The following is an 18,088-nucleotide window of genomic DNA, read 5'->3' as shown; positions in this document are numbered from 1 at the left end:
AGGAAGGGGGCCTTTTTGATACTTACAACCCATTGTTCATAGAGTTAATGAAAAAACAACAAGAACAGCCCAGGAGGTATATGCCTCATCTAACCCAGTCACTCTCTACCAGGTCTCCAGGCCTCAGCTCACCTTCACTGACAACTTTGACACCTCTGTGACCTCAATGCCATGCTGCCTCATCCTGGGTGGAGTTTTGGCTTCTCTGTGGAAGATTCAGCCAACGCCCTGCCTCAATTCCTTAATCTCAACTCCAGTAATTCCGGATACTTGGGGCGGGGCAGGAGGAGGAAGCAGCTTCTTGGAAAGGCCATTGGCCACTCGGAATATGTGTGCTGCACCCATTCTTTGATCATATCAAGATCTTCAGTCCCCAAACCACCCAATTTCCCTTCACTGTATCACTCACCTTCTTCTCTCTATGGTTAGTCATCACATCCTCAGCCTCTTAAGCCCTTGTACTTTGTCCCTGCAAACTCCCAACCCGGGATCAGTCTAGCCTTTTGCCTCTTCTGGTCCTTCCCACTTGTTGCTCAGGATAATGGGAAAAACCTCATGTTGGTGCTGACTGGTATGTGCCTGCACACACGTGTATGTGATTATGGGAGTGTTTCCTGCAACATGATTGGGCTTCCACCTTATTTAGCGATCTTTTCTCACCTTTGTTTGTTTGTTTTTTAATATTTATTTATTTGGCTGTGTCGGCTCTTAGTTGTGGCATGTGGGATCTAGCTCCCTGACCAGGAATCAATCACCGGGCCCCCTGCATTGGGAGTGTGGAGACTTAGCCAGTGGACCACCAGGGATGTTCCTCTTGATTCTTTTATTCCTTGAAATTATTCCATATTGTTGAAACTTCCTTTTCCCATAGTTTCCACAACATTACTCTCTTTGGGTTTCCACTGCTTCTTTGCCCCGCTCTCTGTTGCCTCTCTACATGTTGAGTTTCTTCAGGGTTCTACCTTGTATGTCTTCTTTTTACCCTGAAGCTGGTTCTCAAACCTGGCTGCGTATGAGAATTGTTACAGGTAGCTAGGTATGAGCAGAGAAAGGGGTGTATGAGCCAGATGGCAGGAAACGACACAGCTTGTAAACAGCAGGGGTCCACGGGCAGAAAAGAAAAGCAGGACCTCCAGACTAGGAAAGCACACATTTCGGGCTGTCCTGGAGGCAGACAAAGAAAGGTGGGCAAAGGTGAGAATCTCCAGCATCTGAATGTTGACCTTTGCCCTCATGTTGTCATTACAATATACTTAACCTTGCAGATAAGAAGTACCCATCATGCACCGAGGCCATGACACTTCCAATCAAAGCAAAATAAGGACAAAAACCCCTCCTCCCTTTGGGAAGGTGGCGATGGGATGAAAATCAGGGACTATGACCCTCCCCAAACTCACCCTCTCCAATGAATATTCCACCCCTTCATTTGTACACCCCACATAACCAGCTTGCCAAAGAAACTCAGGGCAGCTACTCACCTGAAACTGCCCACTTTTCATCTCCAGAGTGTACTATCAATTAAACTTTTACTTTACTTACTTACCTGACCTCCCTGTATCATTTCTGATTTTTTTCTGAGACAAGAGCCTTTCACTGGGAACAGAATCACCTGGGAAATTAAAAAAAGTTATCATGCCTGGGTTTCATCCCTGATTTGATTGGTTGGTGGTATGGCCTGGGCATTGGGATTTTTCAGTCCCTCTAAGTGATTGCAAGGTGCAGCCAAGGTGGAGAACTTCTTTATCAAGGTTATCTCATCTACTCCTACAATTCTAGCCACCTAGATGCAGAAAATTGCTAAATCTCCATTCCTAGCTCCCACCTTTTCCCTCGAACTTTGGACATGTCTACTGGTTATGTTCACACCTTACAGAGTCAAAGTCAAATGACCAAACTGAACTCTTGACCTTCCTCCCCAACTTGATCTTTCTCAAGCAATCTCAATCTTGAGATATTTACATGTCAGAAAATAGTGATGGTCTGTACCATCACCATTCACTGAGCTGAGCACATAAAAAACTTCAGACTCATTCTTGATTCTTTACCTTCACTTCCCACACTCTACAAATCTCCAAATTTTTCTTAAATCGATCTCATCATTTCCCCTACCCCTTATTCCCAATTACCTACATTTGAGTCTTGATTCTTTCTATTTGGCATAGTAATAATTGGCTTCCTGCAATTCATGCCCCACAGGTTTCAACAGTTACCTTTCTGGAATACATATCTAATGATGAAAAAAACAACCCCTTTGCTAAAACTCTTCAATGGCTGCCAATTGCTTACAGACTAAAGATCAAATGCTTAAATATTTCTCACAGGGACTTCCTTGGTGGTCTAGTGGCTAAGACTCTGTGCTCCCAATGCAGGAAGCTCGGGTTCACTTCCTGGTTGATGGAACTAGATCCCACATGCCACAACTGGCACAACCAAATAAATTTAAAGAAAAAAAAAGGACTTCTTACAGTCTGGCTGTAGACTTCCTTTTTTGACTCAACTGCTATCATTCTTCCAAAGACACAGGCTCAAAACCTGGTGAGTTACCACAAGTCTCAGACATGTCAAGGTCTTTCATGACCCAATAATGTTAAGAAAAATTATCCAAAATTTGAGAATAAGATTATTTATCAAATAATAAACTAACTATCCTGTGCTCTTTCAATGTCATACTAGAGGATGTCAGATAAGTATGATTGTGTTACCTGATGCAGAGCAGTGCTGTCCAGTGGAGCCACATATGCAATTTAAAATTTGCTAGTAGCCATAATAAAAAATAAATAAAAAGAAACTAGAAAAATAAATGTTAATAATGCATATCACTTTACCCAATATATCCAAAATATTATCCTTTCAATATATTAGAAAAGAGTACCAAAAAGCATTTTCCTTCAACATTTGCATCTGCCCTGATAAAACTAGTTTATATTTTTTAAGAATTGATTTGACTTTAAAGCATGTCAATTTCAAAACCACATCTGTCCAAGTTAAGCAAATGCACTAATTTGTGTCAACTTGGTATTCTTCTTTTTTTTTTTAACTTAATATTCTTAACCCAAGTTAAACCCAAGGGGTATTGTGCTTTTTGAGAAGCAATTCTACATTCATCAACATAAATGAGGCATTCTTCAAATTTTCTTCCAGTATTTACAGTCTATTTACAGAATGCTATTACAATTAAAATCTTCTATACATTGATTCATGTTAGAAAAGTGTATAAAATTACTGCTAATGCTTTGAACCGTGAAAAAATTTCCACTTTAACATAAATTCTTATAACTGTCTAGCTAAATCAGAAGCTTTTCCTTGGACTTTCAAATTTATCTTGTTTATATGCAATGTGAAATCCATGAGAAAACATGTAAGACCCATTGCCTTTTCTTAATTATTACTAATGAATATTTGGCAAGAACTACTTTTGTTTCAAGAAAATCTTGAATTGGATTTAACAGCACAGTAAAACTTTGTAAAACTCTTTGTGGCTAAGCAAGAAGCGTTGGTAATAAATACAAGACCATTAAATTTACTGTCTACTTCTTTCAACACTTCCATGAACTGGTGAGTCACAGTATTTGCATGTATATGCTGAACAGTTGTAACAACTGTATCCATGACGCTTTTCATAGAGTCTGTTTCAGAGAATGGAGCACAAATATTTTCAGTATGTATCATACACTGATATGAAGTCACCAGAAAAACATCAGTCTCTTGTTTTTAAAATTCCAAGAGATCCAAAATTTTGACCTAACAGCTGGAGTACTGATATATATTTTTTTCATATTTAACTGAATTTCTTCTTTGACAGATGTAAAAGATTCAGAAATATCTGTGCTATAATTTTTTAGGTGACGAATTGGTATTTTTTTTGCAAATACAACAGTACTGTGAGACAAAACACACCCAAAGTATTAATAAGACAGTGTCCTGTATCACATGAATCATCGAAAACTAAAGAAAAGTACTTGCAATATTTCCAACTTTTGAATAAACTAATCTTGGATACTGTTAGAAAGCTCTTGTATTCTACAGACAATTATTTTACAGTTTAATTGAAGATCATTCTCTTTTTTTCAGAATATCTTTTTCAGTCTTCCCTTTATATTTTTAAAACAGAATTTCCACAGCAGAAATAATTTATTTTACTATCACTATCTGAAACTGTTTTCTTTCATGTGTAAGAATCCAACCCATTATAAAGCTAGCCAACATTAAAAAAAAATAGCTGGCCAAAGTTACAAGTTCAGAGCCTGTGATCATTTTTTTAAACAGTTTTTATTGGACACTCATTTTGAATGCAGGCAACTAATTTTATTGACTTTTTTTGGACTATGGACTGCTCTCATCAAACTCACTCTGTACTTACTGAAAATGTCTCTTAATATTATCCACTTTACTGTCTTTAAACAATTTTTACATAATAAACAGCTTTTAAATCTTGGTCTGCTGCAGCAAATTACATGAAATTTACAACATATCTTCTTCTAATCTGTTTTTTTTCCTCTTCTGATATTAATGCTAGTATCCATATCCCCATTAAATTCTGCCTCAGTAGTATATCTTTGTTTTAAATTTAAAAACTAGTCCATACTATTTTTTTATTTAAAAATAGCTTAATTATCATCTAAAGTATTTCACAAAGGCGTCACTGTAAACGGTGCTGTCTATATAAAATGTTCAAATAAACACATTTCAGTGTAAACTTAATATATAGAAAAAATAATTTAAATGGATTACATTCACTGACACTAACTAGTTATATGTTGAGTTTACATGCAATATTGGAGACGATTCTCAGAATTCAGTACAGTAATATTCACCTGATGTAACAAAGTGAAATGTAGTCCTACTGAAACAAAGTTGAATTTAATGGAAAAATATTTTACATTGCTTCAGTGTTAAATTTAAATTAAAGCTGAGTAAAATTTTTTTAAAAAAACTAAAACTTCAGTTTCTTGGTCAGTCACACTTACCCTGTTGGGTGCTCGGTAGCCATGTGTGGCTAGTAGCTACGTATTGGTTAGTGCAGCCAAGGAAAAGTGTGATTTTAACTTATTAATTACTATTGATTAGGGTCCAGACTCTATGAAGTTACATATTTACATATTAACTTGAATAAAAGATTGGTAAGATTGTGATGTGCATGTTAAGTCACTTTAGTCGTGTCTGCCTCTTTGCAACACCATGGACTATAGCCCGCCAGGCTCCTCTGTCCATGGGATTCTCCAGGCAAGAATACTGGAGTGGGTTGCCATGCCCTCCTCCAGGAGATCTTCCTGACCCAGGGATCAAACCTGCATCTCTTATATCTCCTGCATTTGGCAGGTGGGTTCTTTACCACTAGGGCCACCTTTGTGAGTAAACTGTATATATTTTGGTCCAGTACAATTGCAAAGAATTTCTGCCCAATAAAAATAACCCTAATGGTTGCATTTATATCTAACTTTGTAGTTTAGTCAGCAATTTTATTCCAACATTCTTTCCATATAGTGCTACCTTTTAATTTTATATCCTGGGAGAATATGTGACGATGTAGAAAGATGATCATAAAGTATTGTTAAGTGAGAAAAAAAAGGTTACAAGAGAAAATATAGATCAGTCCTATTTTCATATATTTTTAAGTATATACATTCTAGAAAAAGAGTAAAGATGTAAACAAAGATGTTTACCATTACCTATGGGTGGACTTATACATGATTTTAAAATGTTTTTTCTTGGACTTCCCTGGTGGTCCAGTGGTTAAGACTACACACTTTCACTGCAGGGGGTGTGGTTTGATCCCTGATCTAGGACCTAGGATCCCACATGCAGCAAGGCCAAAAAAACTGTAATAATAGAAAATAAAATATTTTTGTCTTCTTTTTTAAAACTATAGTTTATACAAAGAGAAATTTCAAAGTATTTTATAAATTTAACACAGGTTCACTGCAGGAGGCCTTTTCTTACCACGGTTTAGCAACACTGGTAATCCCAGGTACTTGTCTGTTAATTCAAGTATCACTTTAAAAAAAATTATTTATTTATTTATTTATTTATTTGACTGCACCAGGTCTTAGTTGCAGCATGTGGGATCTAGTTTCCTGACTAAGGAACAAACCTGGGTGCCCTGTATTAGGAGGGCAGAGTCTTAGCCACGGGACCACCAGGGAAGTCCCAAGTACCACCTTTTTAAAAACATATATTTATTTAGTTTTGGCTGCTCTTGGTCTTCGTTATTTTGCTCTGGCTTTCTCTAACTGTGGTGAGCAGGGGTTGCTCTCTAGTTGCAGGGTGTGGGCTTCTCACTGTAGTGGTTTCCCCGTTGTAGAGCATGGGTTTCAATAGCTGTGGCACATGAGCTCAGTTGCCCTGTGGCATGTGGAATCTTCCTGGACTAGGGATCGAATCCATGTTCCCTGCATTAGCAGGTGGATTCTTAAGCACTGGACCACCAGGGAAGTCCCAATTCAAGGGCTACTTTGAAAAATGACCAGATGCGATGCATGAGACAGGGTGCTCAGGGCTGGTGCACTGGGATGACCCAGAGGGATGGGATGGGGAGGGAGGTGGGAGGGGGGATCGGGATGGGGAACACATGTACACCCATGGAGGATTCAAGTCAGTGTATGGCAAAACCAATACAATATTGTAAAGTAAAATAAATAAATAAATAAAATAAAAAATAAAATTAAAATGATGATGGCAATGACACTGAGCCTGTGCAATTAATTCTCTGAGTTTTCTATAACTGTGTTAGGTTCTTTTGGCTGCTTACTGAGATGCTGTGTTTTTTTTTGCCCTTCCCTATTCAGTGTGCCTAAATTGTGACTATTTTGACAATGCCTTATAAAATAAATATAACTATAAACACATTTACATTTACATCAGGGGCTCCCCAGGTGGTGCTAGTGGTAAAGAATCCACCTGCCGATGCAGGAGACATGTAAGAGACATGGGTTTGATCCCCTGGTCAGGAAGATCCTCTGGAGGAGGGCATGGCAATCCTACTCCAGTATTCTTGCCTGGAGAATTCCATGGACAGAGAAGCCTGGTGGGCTATGGTCCAGAGGGTCACAAAGAGTTGGACACAACTGAAGCAGCTTAGCACATAAAAGCAGAAATTAAGAGACATGGAACCAGGAAGGCAATGTAGGCCCAACTCATTCTATACAGTGGGTTGTTCATCCTGACTAGGAAATACCTGCATTGCTGTGAAAGAGAGAAGCAAGGTCCTTAATAGACTTTCTGTCAGTGGGCACCAGATCCTAACTCTACTTAGACAGCTTAAAATAAAATGACTGCTCTTTGCTTTTCTTCTTTCTCCAAATCTCATGATTTAGGGTCAGAATCACCAGTTGGCAAACCTACACAGAGTTTGTTTTAAGCACAGACTCTGTTGAACTACAAATAGACTCGAATGTTTTAATCACAGCTGGATTTCTACCTTTTTATGACAGCTGTGGAGTCCACTCGCTGGGTAATCAGTGATCAGAGCTCACCTTCTGTCTGTATTCCAATGGCATTAAGGCAGGTATTTCCACAGAGAAAAATGTAACTCTGAAGTAGAGTCCCTTGATTATTACTGTTATGGGGGTCTTAAATCCATGTAGCAAGTGTTATTGAAGAAAGAAGATGAGACACCACCACAGATTACTTATTAATTATAATGAAGCAATTGGGTAGACAAGATTTTAGCCAAATGATACAACTTTTCATCACTGTTAATAGGGCAAACCGACATCATATGCCTATGATATTATGCCATGGGTGTCTGGGTTATCCGTTGCTGCCTGGTAAACCACCTCAGAAGTTAGTGGCTTAAAATAACAATTGAGGGGGACCTTAAAATTGAATACAAACAGAAACCAATGAACTAAAGCGTTTTTCAAGTAAATAACATGATAATGTTGGGGAGGGAGTATTAATCCTAGTAACTTTGAGGCATAGAATTTGCACCACATGCCCTCAGGCTAAAGAGAAAAAACTCTAAACAAATACTGAACTCTCTAGTAAGAAAGTTTTTCTTTTAGATAAGCAAAAGTTCACAATTCTGAAACTACTTTCTATGCATTCTAGGATTAAGCCAATAAATAAATATATTCTGCATAATGGGATCCAGGTTTTTCTGTTTCCACAACTATGGAAAAGAGGGAGAAGTAGACTGAACACTGCTGTGTTGGATTGAAAGTAGAAATATCAAATAGATCAATACAGAAATGGATATAGTTGTGTGTGACTGTGTATATGTATTCATTACATTTATAGATCTATTTCTCAGCTCTGTCTGCTGAGATGGTCTAGAAGTAATGATTCCAGTAACAATAAACATACCTAGGACCTAGATCATAGTTTCCAAATAGTATTCTCCACTAAAAGGAACAAGGAATCCTTGGAGAAATGACTGGAGTAAGGAGAATACAAACTGAATGCAGATTATCTGTGCAAAAAAGTAAAGGAGAGCTCAAAAAATGATGGGGACATGTTAAAAGTTCACAGAAGCCAGCCTGAAGAACTTCTACTGGTTAACTCTAGAACAATTTGAGCATAAAAGTAAATAATACATTAAGAGTTATAATTTATTGAATAAAGTAAGGATCCATGAGTCCACACTTAACTGAATGAGCAAACAAACAAGTAAATAAATAAGAGAAAGATCATTCTTACAGTAGAAAGTCAGATAATACATGTAGAAGGAATGATGAAAATATAAAAATCACCATTTGGCCACTATCATAATAGTAGCTGATTCAGACAAGAATTATCAATGTGTGCTAAACCCAGTAGGTGAAATTTGAAGTAGTAACAGGATAGTTATGGAGTCTTAAAGCATCTCTTCAGAAGAAATATATTTATTATAAGGAGGAAAGCAATAACTTTATAGTTACTGGCAGGTACCAGCTTAACCCAATCAAAATTAACATTCTCAGTAACAGGTCTAGTTGATAGGATGTGCCTCCAGGTAGGATGCCCTGAGAAGAACTCAGTATCACTCCTGCAGGATTCTGGCCCCAAATGCATGATCTAAATCTAATAATGAGGAACAGTGCACAAACTCCAAGTGAAGGAACATCTACAAAATAACTGGACTGTGTTCTTTTAAAAATGTCAGTGTTACAAAATACAGAGAATCTCAGGAATTCTTCCAGATTAAAGGGGACTAACTATACATGATAGCTGAAAACAGCACATTATCTTGGAATTTTCTGGGGTTTTTTTTGGTTTGTTTTTTGCTATAAAATAATCATGGAGACAATTGGTGAAATCTTAATCAGGTATATAGATCAGGCTGTAGTATTGCATCAATGTTAATTAACTGCTTTTTACAGTTTTATATTATTACAGGGGATGAGATGGTTAGTTAGCATCACCAACTTAATGGACCTGGGTTTGAGCAAACTCTAGGAAATAGCGAAGGACAGAGGCACCTGGTGTGCTACAGTCCATGGGGTCGCAAAGAGTAGGGCACAACTTAGCGACTTAGCAATGAACAACAACAACAACAAAAACAAAACAAAACCAAAAAAACCCAATGAACAACATGATTACATAAGATAATTTAGTTTTAGGAAACATTGAAATATTTAAGGATAAAGGAGCATCATACTGCTACTTACTCTTACACAGTTGAGGAAAAAAAACTAGGGAGAGAAATATAGAGAGTGATAGATGATAGATACTGAGAGAAGAATTAAGTAACTATAGTAAAGCATTTGGGGACTTGATAGCTAGGAATTCTTTGTACTATTCTTGAAACTTTTCCGTAAATCTGAAAGTAGGTCAATAAAAAATTTTAAGTACATTATTATCTTTAGTTGTCTTGTAGGTTGATGGGGCTCAGCTGACTAGTTCTTTCTTAGAGTCTCATATGGAAGAGTCACTACATGGTCCTTGATTGGATCCTGGGAGAAAAATAGCTATAAAAGTGACATCTGGGAAGGGACTTCCCTGGTGGTCCAATGGTTAAGAATCCACCTACCAATGCAGGAGACTCTGGTTTAAGCCCCGGTCCAGGAGATCCCACATGCACAACGAAGTCTGTACCCCACAACTACTGAGTCCACACTCTAGAGCCCGAGCTCTGCAGTATGAGAAGCCGTCGCAATGAGAAGTCTGTGCACTGTACCTAGAGAGTAGCCCCCGCTCGCCACAACTAGAGAAAAAGCCTGCACATAGCAATGAAGACTCAGTGCAGCCATGGTATCAGAATGTCTGCAACTTATTTTCAAATGGTTCAGCAAAAGTAAGAAGAACACATTTATGTTGTTGTTTAGTCGCTAAGTCATGTCTGATTCTTTTGTGACCCCATGGACTGCAGCCTGCCAGGCTCCTCTGTCCATGGGGTTTCCCAGGCAAGAATACTGGAGTGGGTTGCCATTTCCTTCTCCATTAAGCCACCTGGGAAACCCATAAACTTATAAATTAGGAGAATGGGATTAACAGATTAAAAACTGCTTTATATAAAATAGATAAGCAACAAAGATTTACTGTACAGCACAGGGAATTATATCCAATATCTTGTAACAAACCTATAATGGAATATAATCTGCAAAAAAAATCACTATGCTGTACATCTAAAACTAGCACAATATTGTAAACCAACTATAATTCAAATTAAAAAAAAGAACAGGACTTCCCTGGTGGTCCAGTGGTTTAAGCCTCCCCCCCAATGCAAGAGACATGGGTTCAATCCCTGGTCCAGGAGGATTCCACATGCCACGAGCCCTAGAGCCTGTGCTCCACAACAAAAGAAGCACCACAAGGAGAAGCCTGTGCACCCACAACTAGAGAGTAGCCCTCACTCCCTGCAACTAGAGAGAGCCTGTGTGCAGCAACGAAGACTCAAGGAGGCCAAAAATAAATCAATAAATAGAAATGAATGAAGAAATAAAAAGTTCAGGGAAAACGAAAAAAGAACAGACTTCAAATATGTGTTTGGACAGAGGAGCAAATGTGGTTAAAAAAAACTGCCAATCTTGGTAAATGGTAAAGGGCATTTGTTGAACTATTCTTTCAACTTTTCTGTAGTTTTGAAATTTCCCAAAATAAGAGTTGGAGATAAAAATAAAATAAGAGCATTTCTTGAAAACATCTGCCCTAATACTGTACTTATTTATATGATCCACAAATAAATCATAGAATCTCAGAATTCAAGAGTCCTTGGAATTCATCCAGTCCAATGTTTATCAAACTGTTTCAACTCATTCCTTCATCATAAATAGCAGATCACTGGCCAGCATTTCTTTGAATGGACTGGAATGGCATAGAATAAGAAATATCAGTGGGCCCCATCACTTATTAAGAGATGTCTGTCTGGAGAAATTTTTGTTTGAATTGCATATATGTGTATACATGCATTTTTGTGATGAATTCAAATAAAAAGAATCCATTTTTTACCATGGGTCACACTTAGAAAGGTTTGAAAGATTCAGCTGCTCAGGACCGCTGGACAATATCAGTTCAATTCAAGGTTGGGCATTCTATTCTTTAAGGGGCATTTTTGAATACTTTTTTGTATTATTGCTTTTTTGCTATTGTTACTGTTTTTCAAATACCACAAATTTCAGAGATGTAATTAAATGAGCCAGTATAGCCCATGAGTGGAGTGGCACAAGAATTAAAAATTTATGTGCTCAAGAAGTAGACACTAGTGCATGTAATAATCTGATACATGATAAAGGAGGCACCATAAATCAATGGTAGTGACATGAATTCAGTAAATTTTTGACATATTTAGTTAATTATTTGGTTTCAAAATATTTTAGAGCCTTACTCCACACCCTATAAAATGTATGTTTTTTAAAAGTCAAATTAAAAACAACCAGAATAGGGGCTTCCTCAGCAGTCAAGAGGTTACAACTCCACTCCGCCAATGCAGGGGTGCAGGTTTGATTCCCTGATTGGGGAACTAGGATCCCACATGCCGGGCAGCATGGCCAAAATTTAAAAAAAAATAAAATAAAAACAAAAACAGAGCTCTTTCCCTCTGAGAAAGTGGCAGAGGCAGACTATACAGCCCTGGCCAAGATTTAGACTTGAGACCTTCCTGGCAAAAAGAAGGATTTACTGAAACAGTTGAGGATGGAGTTGAAAGTAGAGCTGTCCCAGAAGTGGGTGGCTAAAGTGACAGGTGGCACAGTTTCCAAACTCTCTAAGATTCAAGTTGTTGGCAAATCCATTGCCTTGTACTCATCGCCATTAATCAGACTCAGAAGGTGAACCTCAGGAAATTCTATACAGACAAGAGGAACAAGCCCCTGGATCTTCAGCCCAAGAAAACACGTGGCATGTGCGGACATTTCAACAAGCACAAAGAAGACCTGAAGGCAAGAAGCAGCAGCAGAGCAAAGTCTGTACAAGTATTTCCAGCAGGGTCAAGGCCTGAGCATCCACGTGTCAGTAACACAAATTGGAAACAAACAAATAACAAAACAAAACAACAAAAAAACAGAATATAATTCAGATGAATTTGTATCCTAAACCTACAGTCACATCCTTCTCTTTTTAAGTATGGAAGCATAATTGACATATAACATTAGACGAATTTCAGTATACAAGTTGATTCCCATATTTGTACATATTACTTGGATACATATCATTGGCATTTATTCAAAAATTAATTATGTCACCTTTCTTCCTGTTCTTAGCACAGTGGCAGGATAATTTATTGAGATGCTAATTTGCCTGTGGTTCTCATATCTCCCCTCCCCAAGGGCCTTTGCACCAAGACTAGGGACTAGGAACCCCGAGCAAAAGGCAGAAATGGTTTGAAAGCAACTTCCCTTTTCCAAGTTTGCTTTTAAGCCCACGCTCCTTGAGGGAGATCTGCTAAGTAGAGGGAGGCCAACTGCATAGACACAATCAGTGATTTTCTTTGAATTAATTTTATTTGAACTTATCTTACATATTTCACATAAAAGATTCCTCACCTTTAAAATGAAGAGAGTGTATTAACCCAGGCATTCTCAACCTGGGGTTTAACAGATCAGCAAACTTGAAAGAGAAAAAGATTCACTTTCAGTGATCTCCAACAAAAGTTAAGGGTTTCCGTCAACTGTGATTATAAGTACCAAAGCACAGTTGTGTTGGAAGGACCTGTGACTTGTCACCAATAGATATCACAAGTATTTTCCTATCACATGACAGTTGTCACAGATGCCTTGAAATATCACTTACACTCATGGCCACTTCAAAATCATGGGTAGTTCTTAGACTGCTCCTAGATCTTGTTATTTAATAGATTAAATAAAGAAGTACATCTATCACACATGTATGATATTTAATAACTTGATAATCACATTTTTGATGTAGTTTTCCTTTGTATTCCTGTGTATGAAGTTTTATGCATTCAGAAACATTATTCTGAGAAGTCAGACTGAAAGGGCCCCTGGGTCACACACACACACAAAAAAAAACACATAGAGCCCCTGGACTGAATGTTCTGTGGCTTTCAACATGCACATTGGTACATATGCAAGATCTCTACTGAAAATGACTCACAACTTAGATAATCATTGCTGTGACAAAATTACAGTGACATTTTGATCATTCCATATGTGATTTGAAGTGCAACCTCAGGCTAAAACTTCTACGGGTTAAATTCAACCTTCCAGACAAATCCTTCTCTTAAAATTATTCTTTAGGACTTTCATGGCAAAATGTAGGAAAACACCACCAGAAACAGAACCAGAAAATCCATGTCTTATTCCCAGTTCTGCTGTCTGATCCTAGGAAAGTCATTTAAGTTCTCTGAACCTCATCTATAAACACATTTAGATGAGCTTTACAATCTATAAATTCACAGGGGTGAGGAGGAGGGATAAATTGGGAGATTGGAATTGACATATACACACTACTATATATAAAATAGATAACTAATAAGGACCTACTGTACAGCACAGGGAACTCTACTCAATACTCTTTACTGACGTACCTGGGAATAGAATCTACAAAAAAGTGGATATGACTTTCCTGGCAGTTCAAAGGCTAAGACTCTGTGCTTCCACTGCAGGGAGCATGAGTTTGATCCCTGGTTAGGGAACTAAGATCTTGCATGCCGCACAGTGTGGCCAAAAAGAAAAAAAAAGGAGTGGATATAGGTATAACTGACTCATTTTGCTATATAGCAGAAACTAACACACATTGTAAGTCAACTATACTCCAATAAAAATTAATTTAAAAAATCTTTAAGTTCCTTTTACTATGTGTATAAAATACAGTAAAATTCTATGCTTCTGAAATGTTCTGCCTTTCTTCAGGGTGTATTCTTTGGGATTTACTTCTTAGTATTCAAACTTTAATTCATTCATTCACTTATCAAATATTGTGGAGGGGATAACTAAGCAACTAAGCAAGAGAATTCTGGGAAAATTTTCTCATGAGTCACATTTAAGCTGAGCATCAAAGTTTGAGTAGGAGTCTGTGAAGAGAAGACTAGGACATTACAGGCAGAGAGGACACTGCCAACACCCAGTGTGCTCAGATCCACAGCACACTGAGGGGCTTGATAGGAGTTCAGATGAGACCAGATTTGTACCACGTCTGGTCTCCTTGGCTTATAAGAAATGGAAGGAAAGTGTATAGACAGGTGATATGACATAGTTAGGTATATGTTTTAGAAAAACAGCCCTGAATGTGAAGCGTGGGAGAAATCGAAATCAGAGAGATAAGTTATAAACAAGGCTACTGCAACATTTGAGGTAAGAGATCGTGGAGATCTGAATCAAGGCACTGGCCATGGGAATATAAAAATGAAAGCAAAGAATGGAAGTAGCAGATCTTTATGAGAAACTGGGTGTGGTGGCAAAGGAGGAATCAAGGGTAACCCTAGTTTCTAGTGAGGACAACCTGGTGAAGAATGATGTTGAAAAGTATAGCTCTTTATTAAAAAATTTATTTTAGAGAAGTATAGTTGATTTACAATGTTGTGTTAATTTCTGCTGTACAACAAAGTGATTCAGTTATACATATATAAATTCTTTTTCATATTCTTTTCCATTATAGTTTATCACAGGAGATATATATATAAATAAAATTTTAACATATATATATATAAAACTTCTTTAACATATATATATAAAACTTTCTTAACATACATATATATGTAACTTTTATTTTATTAAAAGATGCTTACTCCTTGGAAGGAAAGTTATGACCAACCTAGATAGCATATTAAAAAGCAGAGACATTACTTTGCCAACAAAGGTCCATCTAGTCAAGACTATGGTTTTTCCAGTGGTCATGTATATGGATGTGAGAATTGGACTATAAAGAAAGCTGAGCACCGAAGAATTGATGCTTTTGAACTGTGGTGTTGGAGAAGACTCTTGAGAGCCCCTTGGACTGCAAGGAGATCCAACCAGTCCATCCTAAAGGAAATCAGTCCTGGGTGTTCATTGGAACCTGTCTACCAGTGCAGGAGATGTAAGAGACAGGTTCGATCCCTGGGTCGGGAGGATCCCCTGGAGAAGGAAATGGCAGCCCACTCCAGTATTCTTCCCTGGAGAATCCCATGGACAGAGGAGCCTGGCAGGCTATAGTCCATGGGGTCGCAGAGTCAGACATGACTGAAGTGACTTAGCATGAATATATACACACACACACACACATACACATACTCTTTTTGGCTGTGCCCTGTGGCATGCAAGATCTTTATTTCCCAACTTAACCAGAATAGGGAACATGAGAGGAAGAAAAGGCTCTCTGTGGAAGAAAATGAAGCTTTGAAAGGCTGAGTTTGAAGAGTCTATTTGACCTCCAGGGAGAAATTCTGGCCAGTCCTCAGAAACGTAGTCATGGAATTCTTGGGAAAGGTATGCCTAGAGTTAGAGAATTATACAGAATTATAAACATCACACAAGGAAGCTACACCGTGGCACCGCCATCTGCTTGGTCTCTCTTCAGGGAGAGAGACCTTTCCAAGCCTCTCCAATCATGATTCCTGGGCTTTTTTTTAAGGCTCAAAACAATTGCTTCCTCCTCACTCCCACCTTTCTAACTCCCCTTTCTTTTTTTTTTTTTTTTTAGTTCTACCACTTTATTGCTACCAACCCATCTCCCTCCACCCTCGTGCACACATGCTCAGTCATGTAATCCCATGGACTTCAGCCCGCCAGACTGTCCATGGACTTTTCCAGGCAAGAATACTGGAGTGGGTTGCCATTTCCTTCTCCACTAATTCCCCTTTCTTACTTCATAACACAACTCTGTATTAGTTAGGGTATAGGTAAAGTTGCTGTAGCAAAGGAACCCCAAAGTACAATAGCTTACATATGATAGGCGTTACATTCTTTCTTATATAACAGTCCAGGGCTGCAGGAGAGCTCTATTTCACAACATACAGGAATCTAAGTTGGTGGGCAGTTCTGTCCCTTTCAGCATCTCTGTTACCACTGAAGTGATTGTTCCAATCACCGCCATTTCCCAGTTGGTGGGGGGAAAGAAAATCAGGGCAAGCAGCTTCATCTTTATAGAGATAATACACATCACTTCTGCTCACATCCCATTGGCCCAAACTTGATCACATGACCGCACCCACCTTTGAGGGAGATGGGAAATGTAGCAGTTGCTGGGCAGTTGTGTGGTAAGCTCACACTCAGAAAGGCTCTATTACTGAAATGCAGAAAGGGAAAATGGACACCACAAATAATTAGCAAACTGTGACACTTCTAAACCCCTGGCCGCCTAAATCCATGCACACCCTTATTTCCAGGCATAAAATACATTTGTCCCTTCCCTCAGAAAATAATCCAAGGTACAATCCACTTACTGAGTACAAAATAAAGTCTAATATCTCTGGGTAATGGGCAGCCTTCTCCATCGAGTCTAACTCCAGCTATCTATCTAATAACAGGACGTTATCCCCCCACTACTACTCAACTTTCAGTATGCAATGTGGAACAAAACAAATTATCTACAGTGAAAACTTCCATTTGGAAAAGAGGAGAAAGGAAATCATTTAGCAGTCATTGGTGCGTAGAAAAAATGAACCATGTTGGACAAGAAGTACACATTCCCTGCCTCTGAGTGAAGGAAGTTCTCACGTCAGGACTTGGGTCTGTTCTCTTGGAAGAAGGGTCTGTACCTGGTCCTCTCTGAACTTTGGCTTTGTCCTTGTCCAATGTTTTCCACGATCATACCTAAAGTGGGATGTACAGAGTACCTTGGTGAGATTAATACCTATATCAGCTTTCTTTTAGTCAGCAATTGTGGGGTTCATGTCATTTCTTTTCTTTCTACCTGTTTTTATTCTTATGTTTTAAATGTATCTCTTAAATAACATATAGCTGAGTTTTGTTTGCTTATTTTCCATTTCACAACCTCTGTTTTTTTCACTATAAAATTGAGTTAATCAGACAGATATCGTATGATATCACTTATGTATGGAATCTAAAAGAATGATACTAATTAACAAAACAGAATCAGACTCAGAGACTTAGAAAACAAACTTATGGCTACCAAAATTGAAAGGTATGGGGGGCGTAAATTAGGGTGGGATTAACATATAAACTTTCAGTTCAGTTCAGTCACTCAGTCGTGTCCGACTCTTTGCAACCCCATGAATTGCAGCATGCCAGGCCTCCCTGTCCATCACCAACTCCCGGAGTTTACTCAAACTCATGTCCATCGAGTCGGTGATGCCATCCAGCCATCTCATCCTCTGTCGTCCCCTTCTCCTCCTGCCCCCAATCCCTCCCAGCATCAGGGTCTTTTCCAATGAGTCAGCTCTTCGCATCAGGTGGCCAAAGTATTGGAGTTTCAGCTTCAGCATCAGTCCTTCCAATGAACACCCAGGACTGATCTCCTTTAGGATGGACTGGCTGGATCTCCTTGCAGTCCAAGGGGCTCTCAAGAGTCTTCTCCAACACCACAGTTCAAAAGCATCAATTTTTTGGCGCTCAGCTTTCTTCACAGTCCAATTCTCACATCCATCCATGACATGACCACTGGAAAAACCATAGCCTTGACTAGATGGTTGGCAAAGTAATGTCTCTGCTTTTTAATATGCTATCTAGGTTGGTCATAATTTTCCTTCCAAGGAGTAAGCATCTTTTAATTTCATGGCTGCAGTCACCATCTGCAGTGATTTTGGAGCCCAAAAAAATAAAGTCTGACACTG

General features: G+C 38.5%; 1 long non-coding RNA gene across 1 annotated transcript; it reads right to left on the bottom strand.

Moving 5' to 3' along the window:
* Positions 1–15,527: 15,527 nt before the first annotated feature.
* On the bottom strand, positions 15,528–17,522 carry LOC110130798 (uncharacterized). Its single transcript, XR_011485952.1, has 3 exons — positions 17,054–17,522; positions 16,508–16,581; positions 15,528–15,788 (listed from the first exon to the last, which is right to left on the bottom strand). It is a non-coding gene; the product is annotated as an uncharacterized lncRNA (long non-coding RNA).
* Positions 17,523–18,088: the final 566 nt, after the last annotated feature.

This window comes from Odocoileus virginianus, unplaced genomic scaffold (genome assembly GCF_023699985.2).
Source record: "Odocoileus virginianus isolate 20LAN1187 ecotype Illinois unplaced genomic scaffold, Ovbor_1.2 Unplaced_Scaffold_4, whole genome shotgun sequence".
Lineage (NCBI taxonomy): Eukaryota > Metazoa > Chordata > Mammalia > Artiodactyla > Cervidae > Odocoileus > Odocoileus virginianus.
This window is presented reverse-complemented; position numbering and strand designations above follow the sequence as displayed.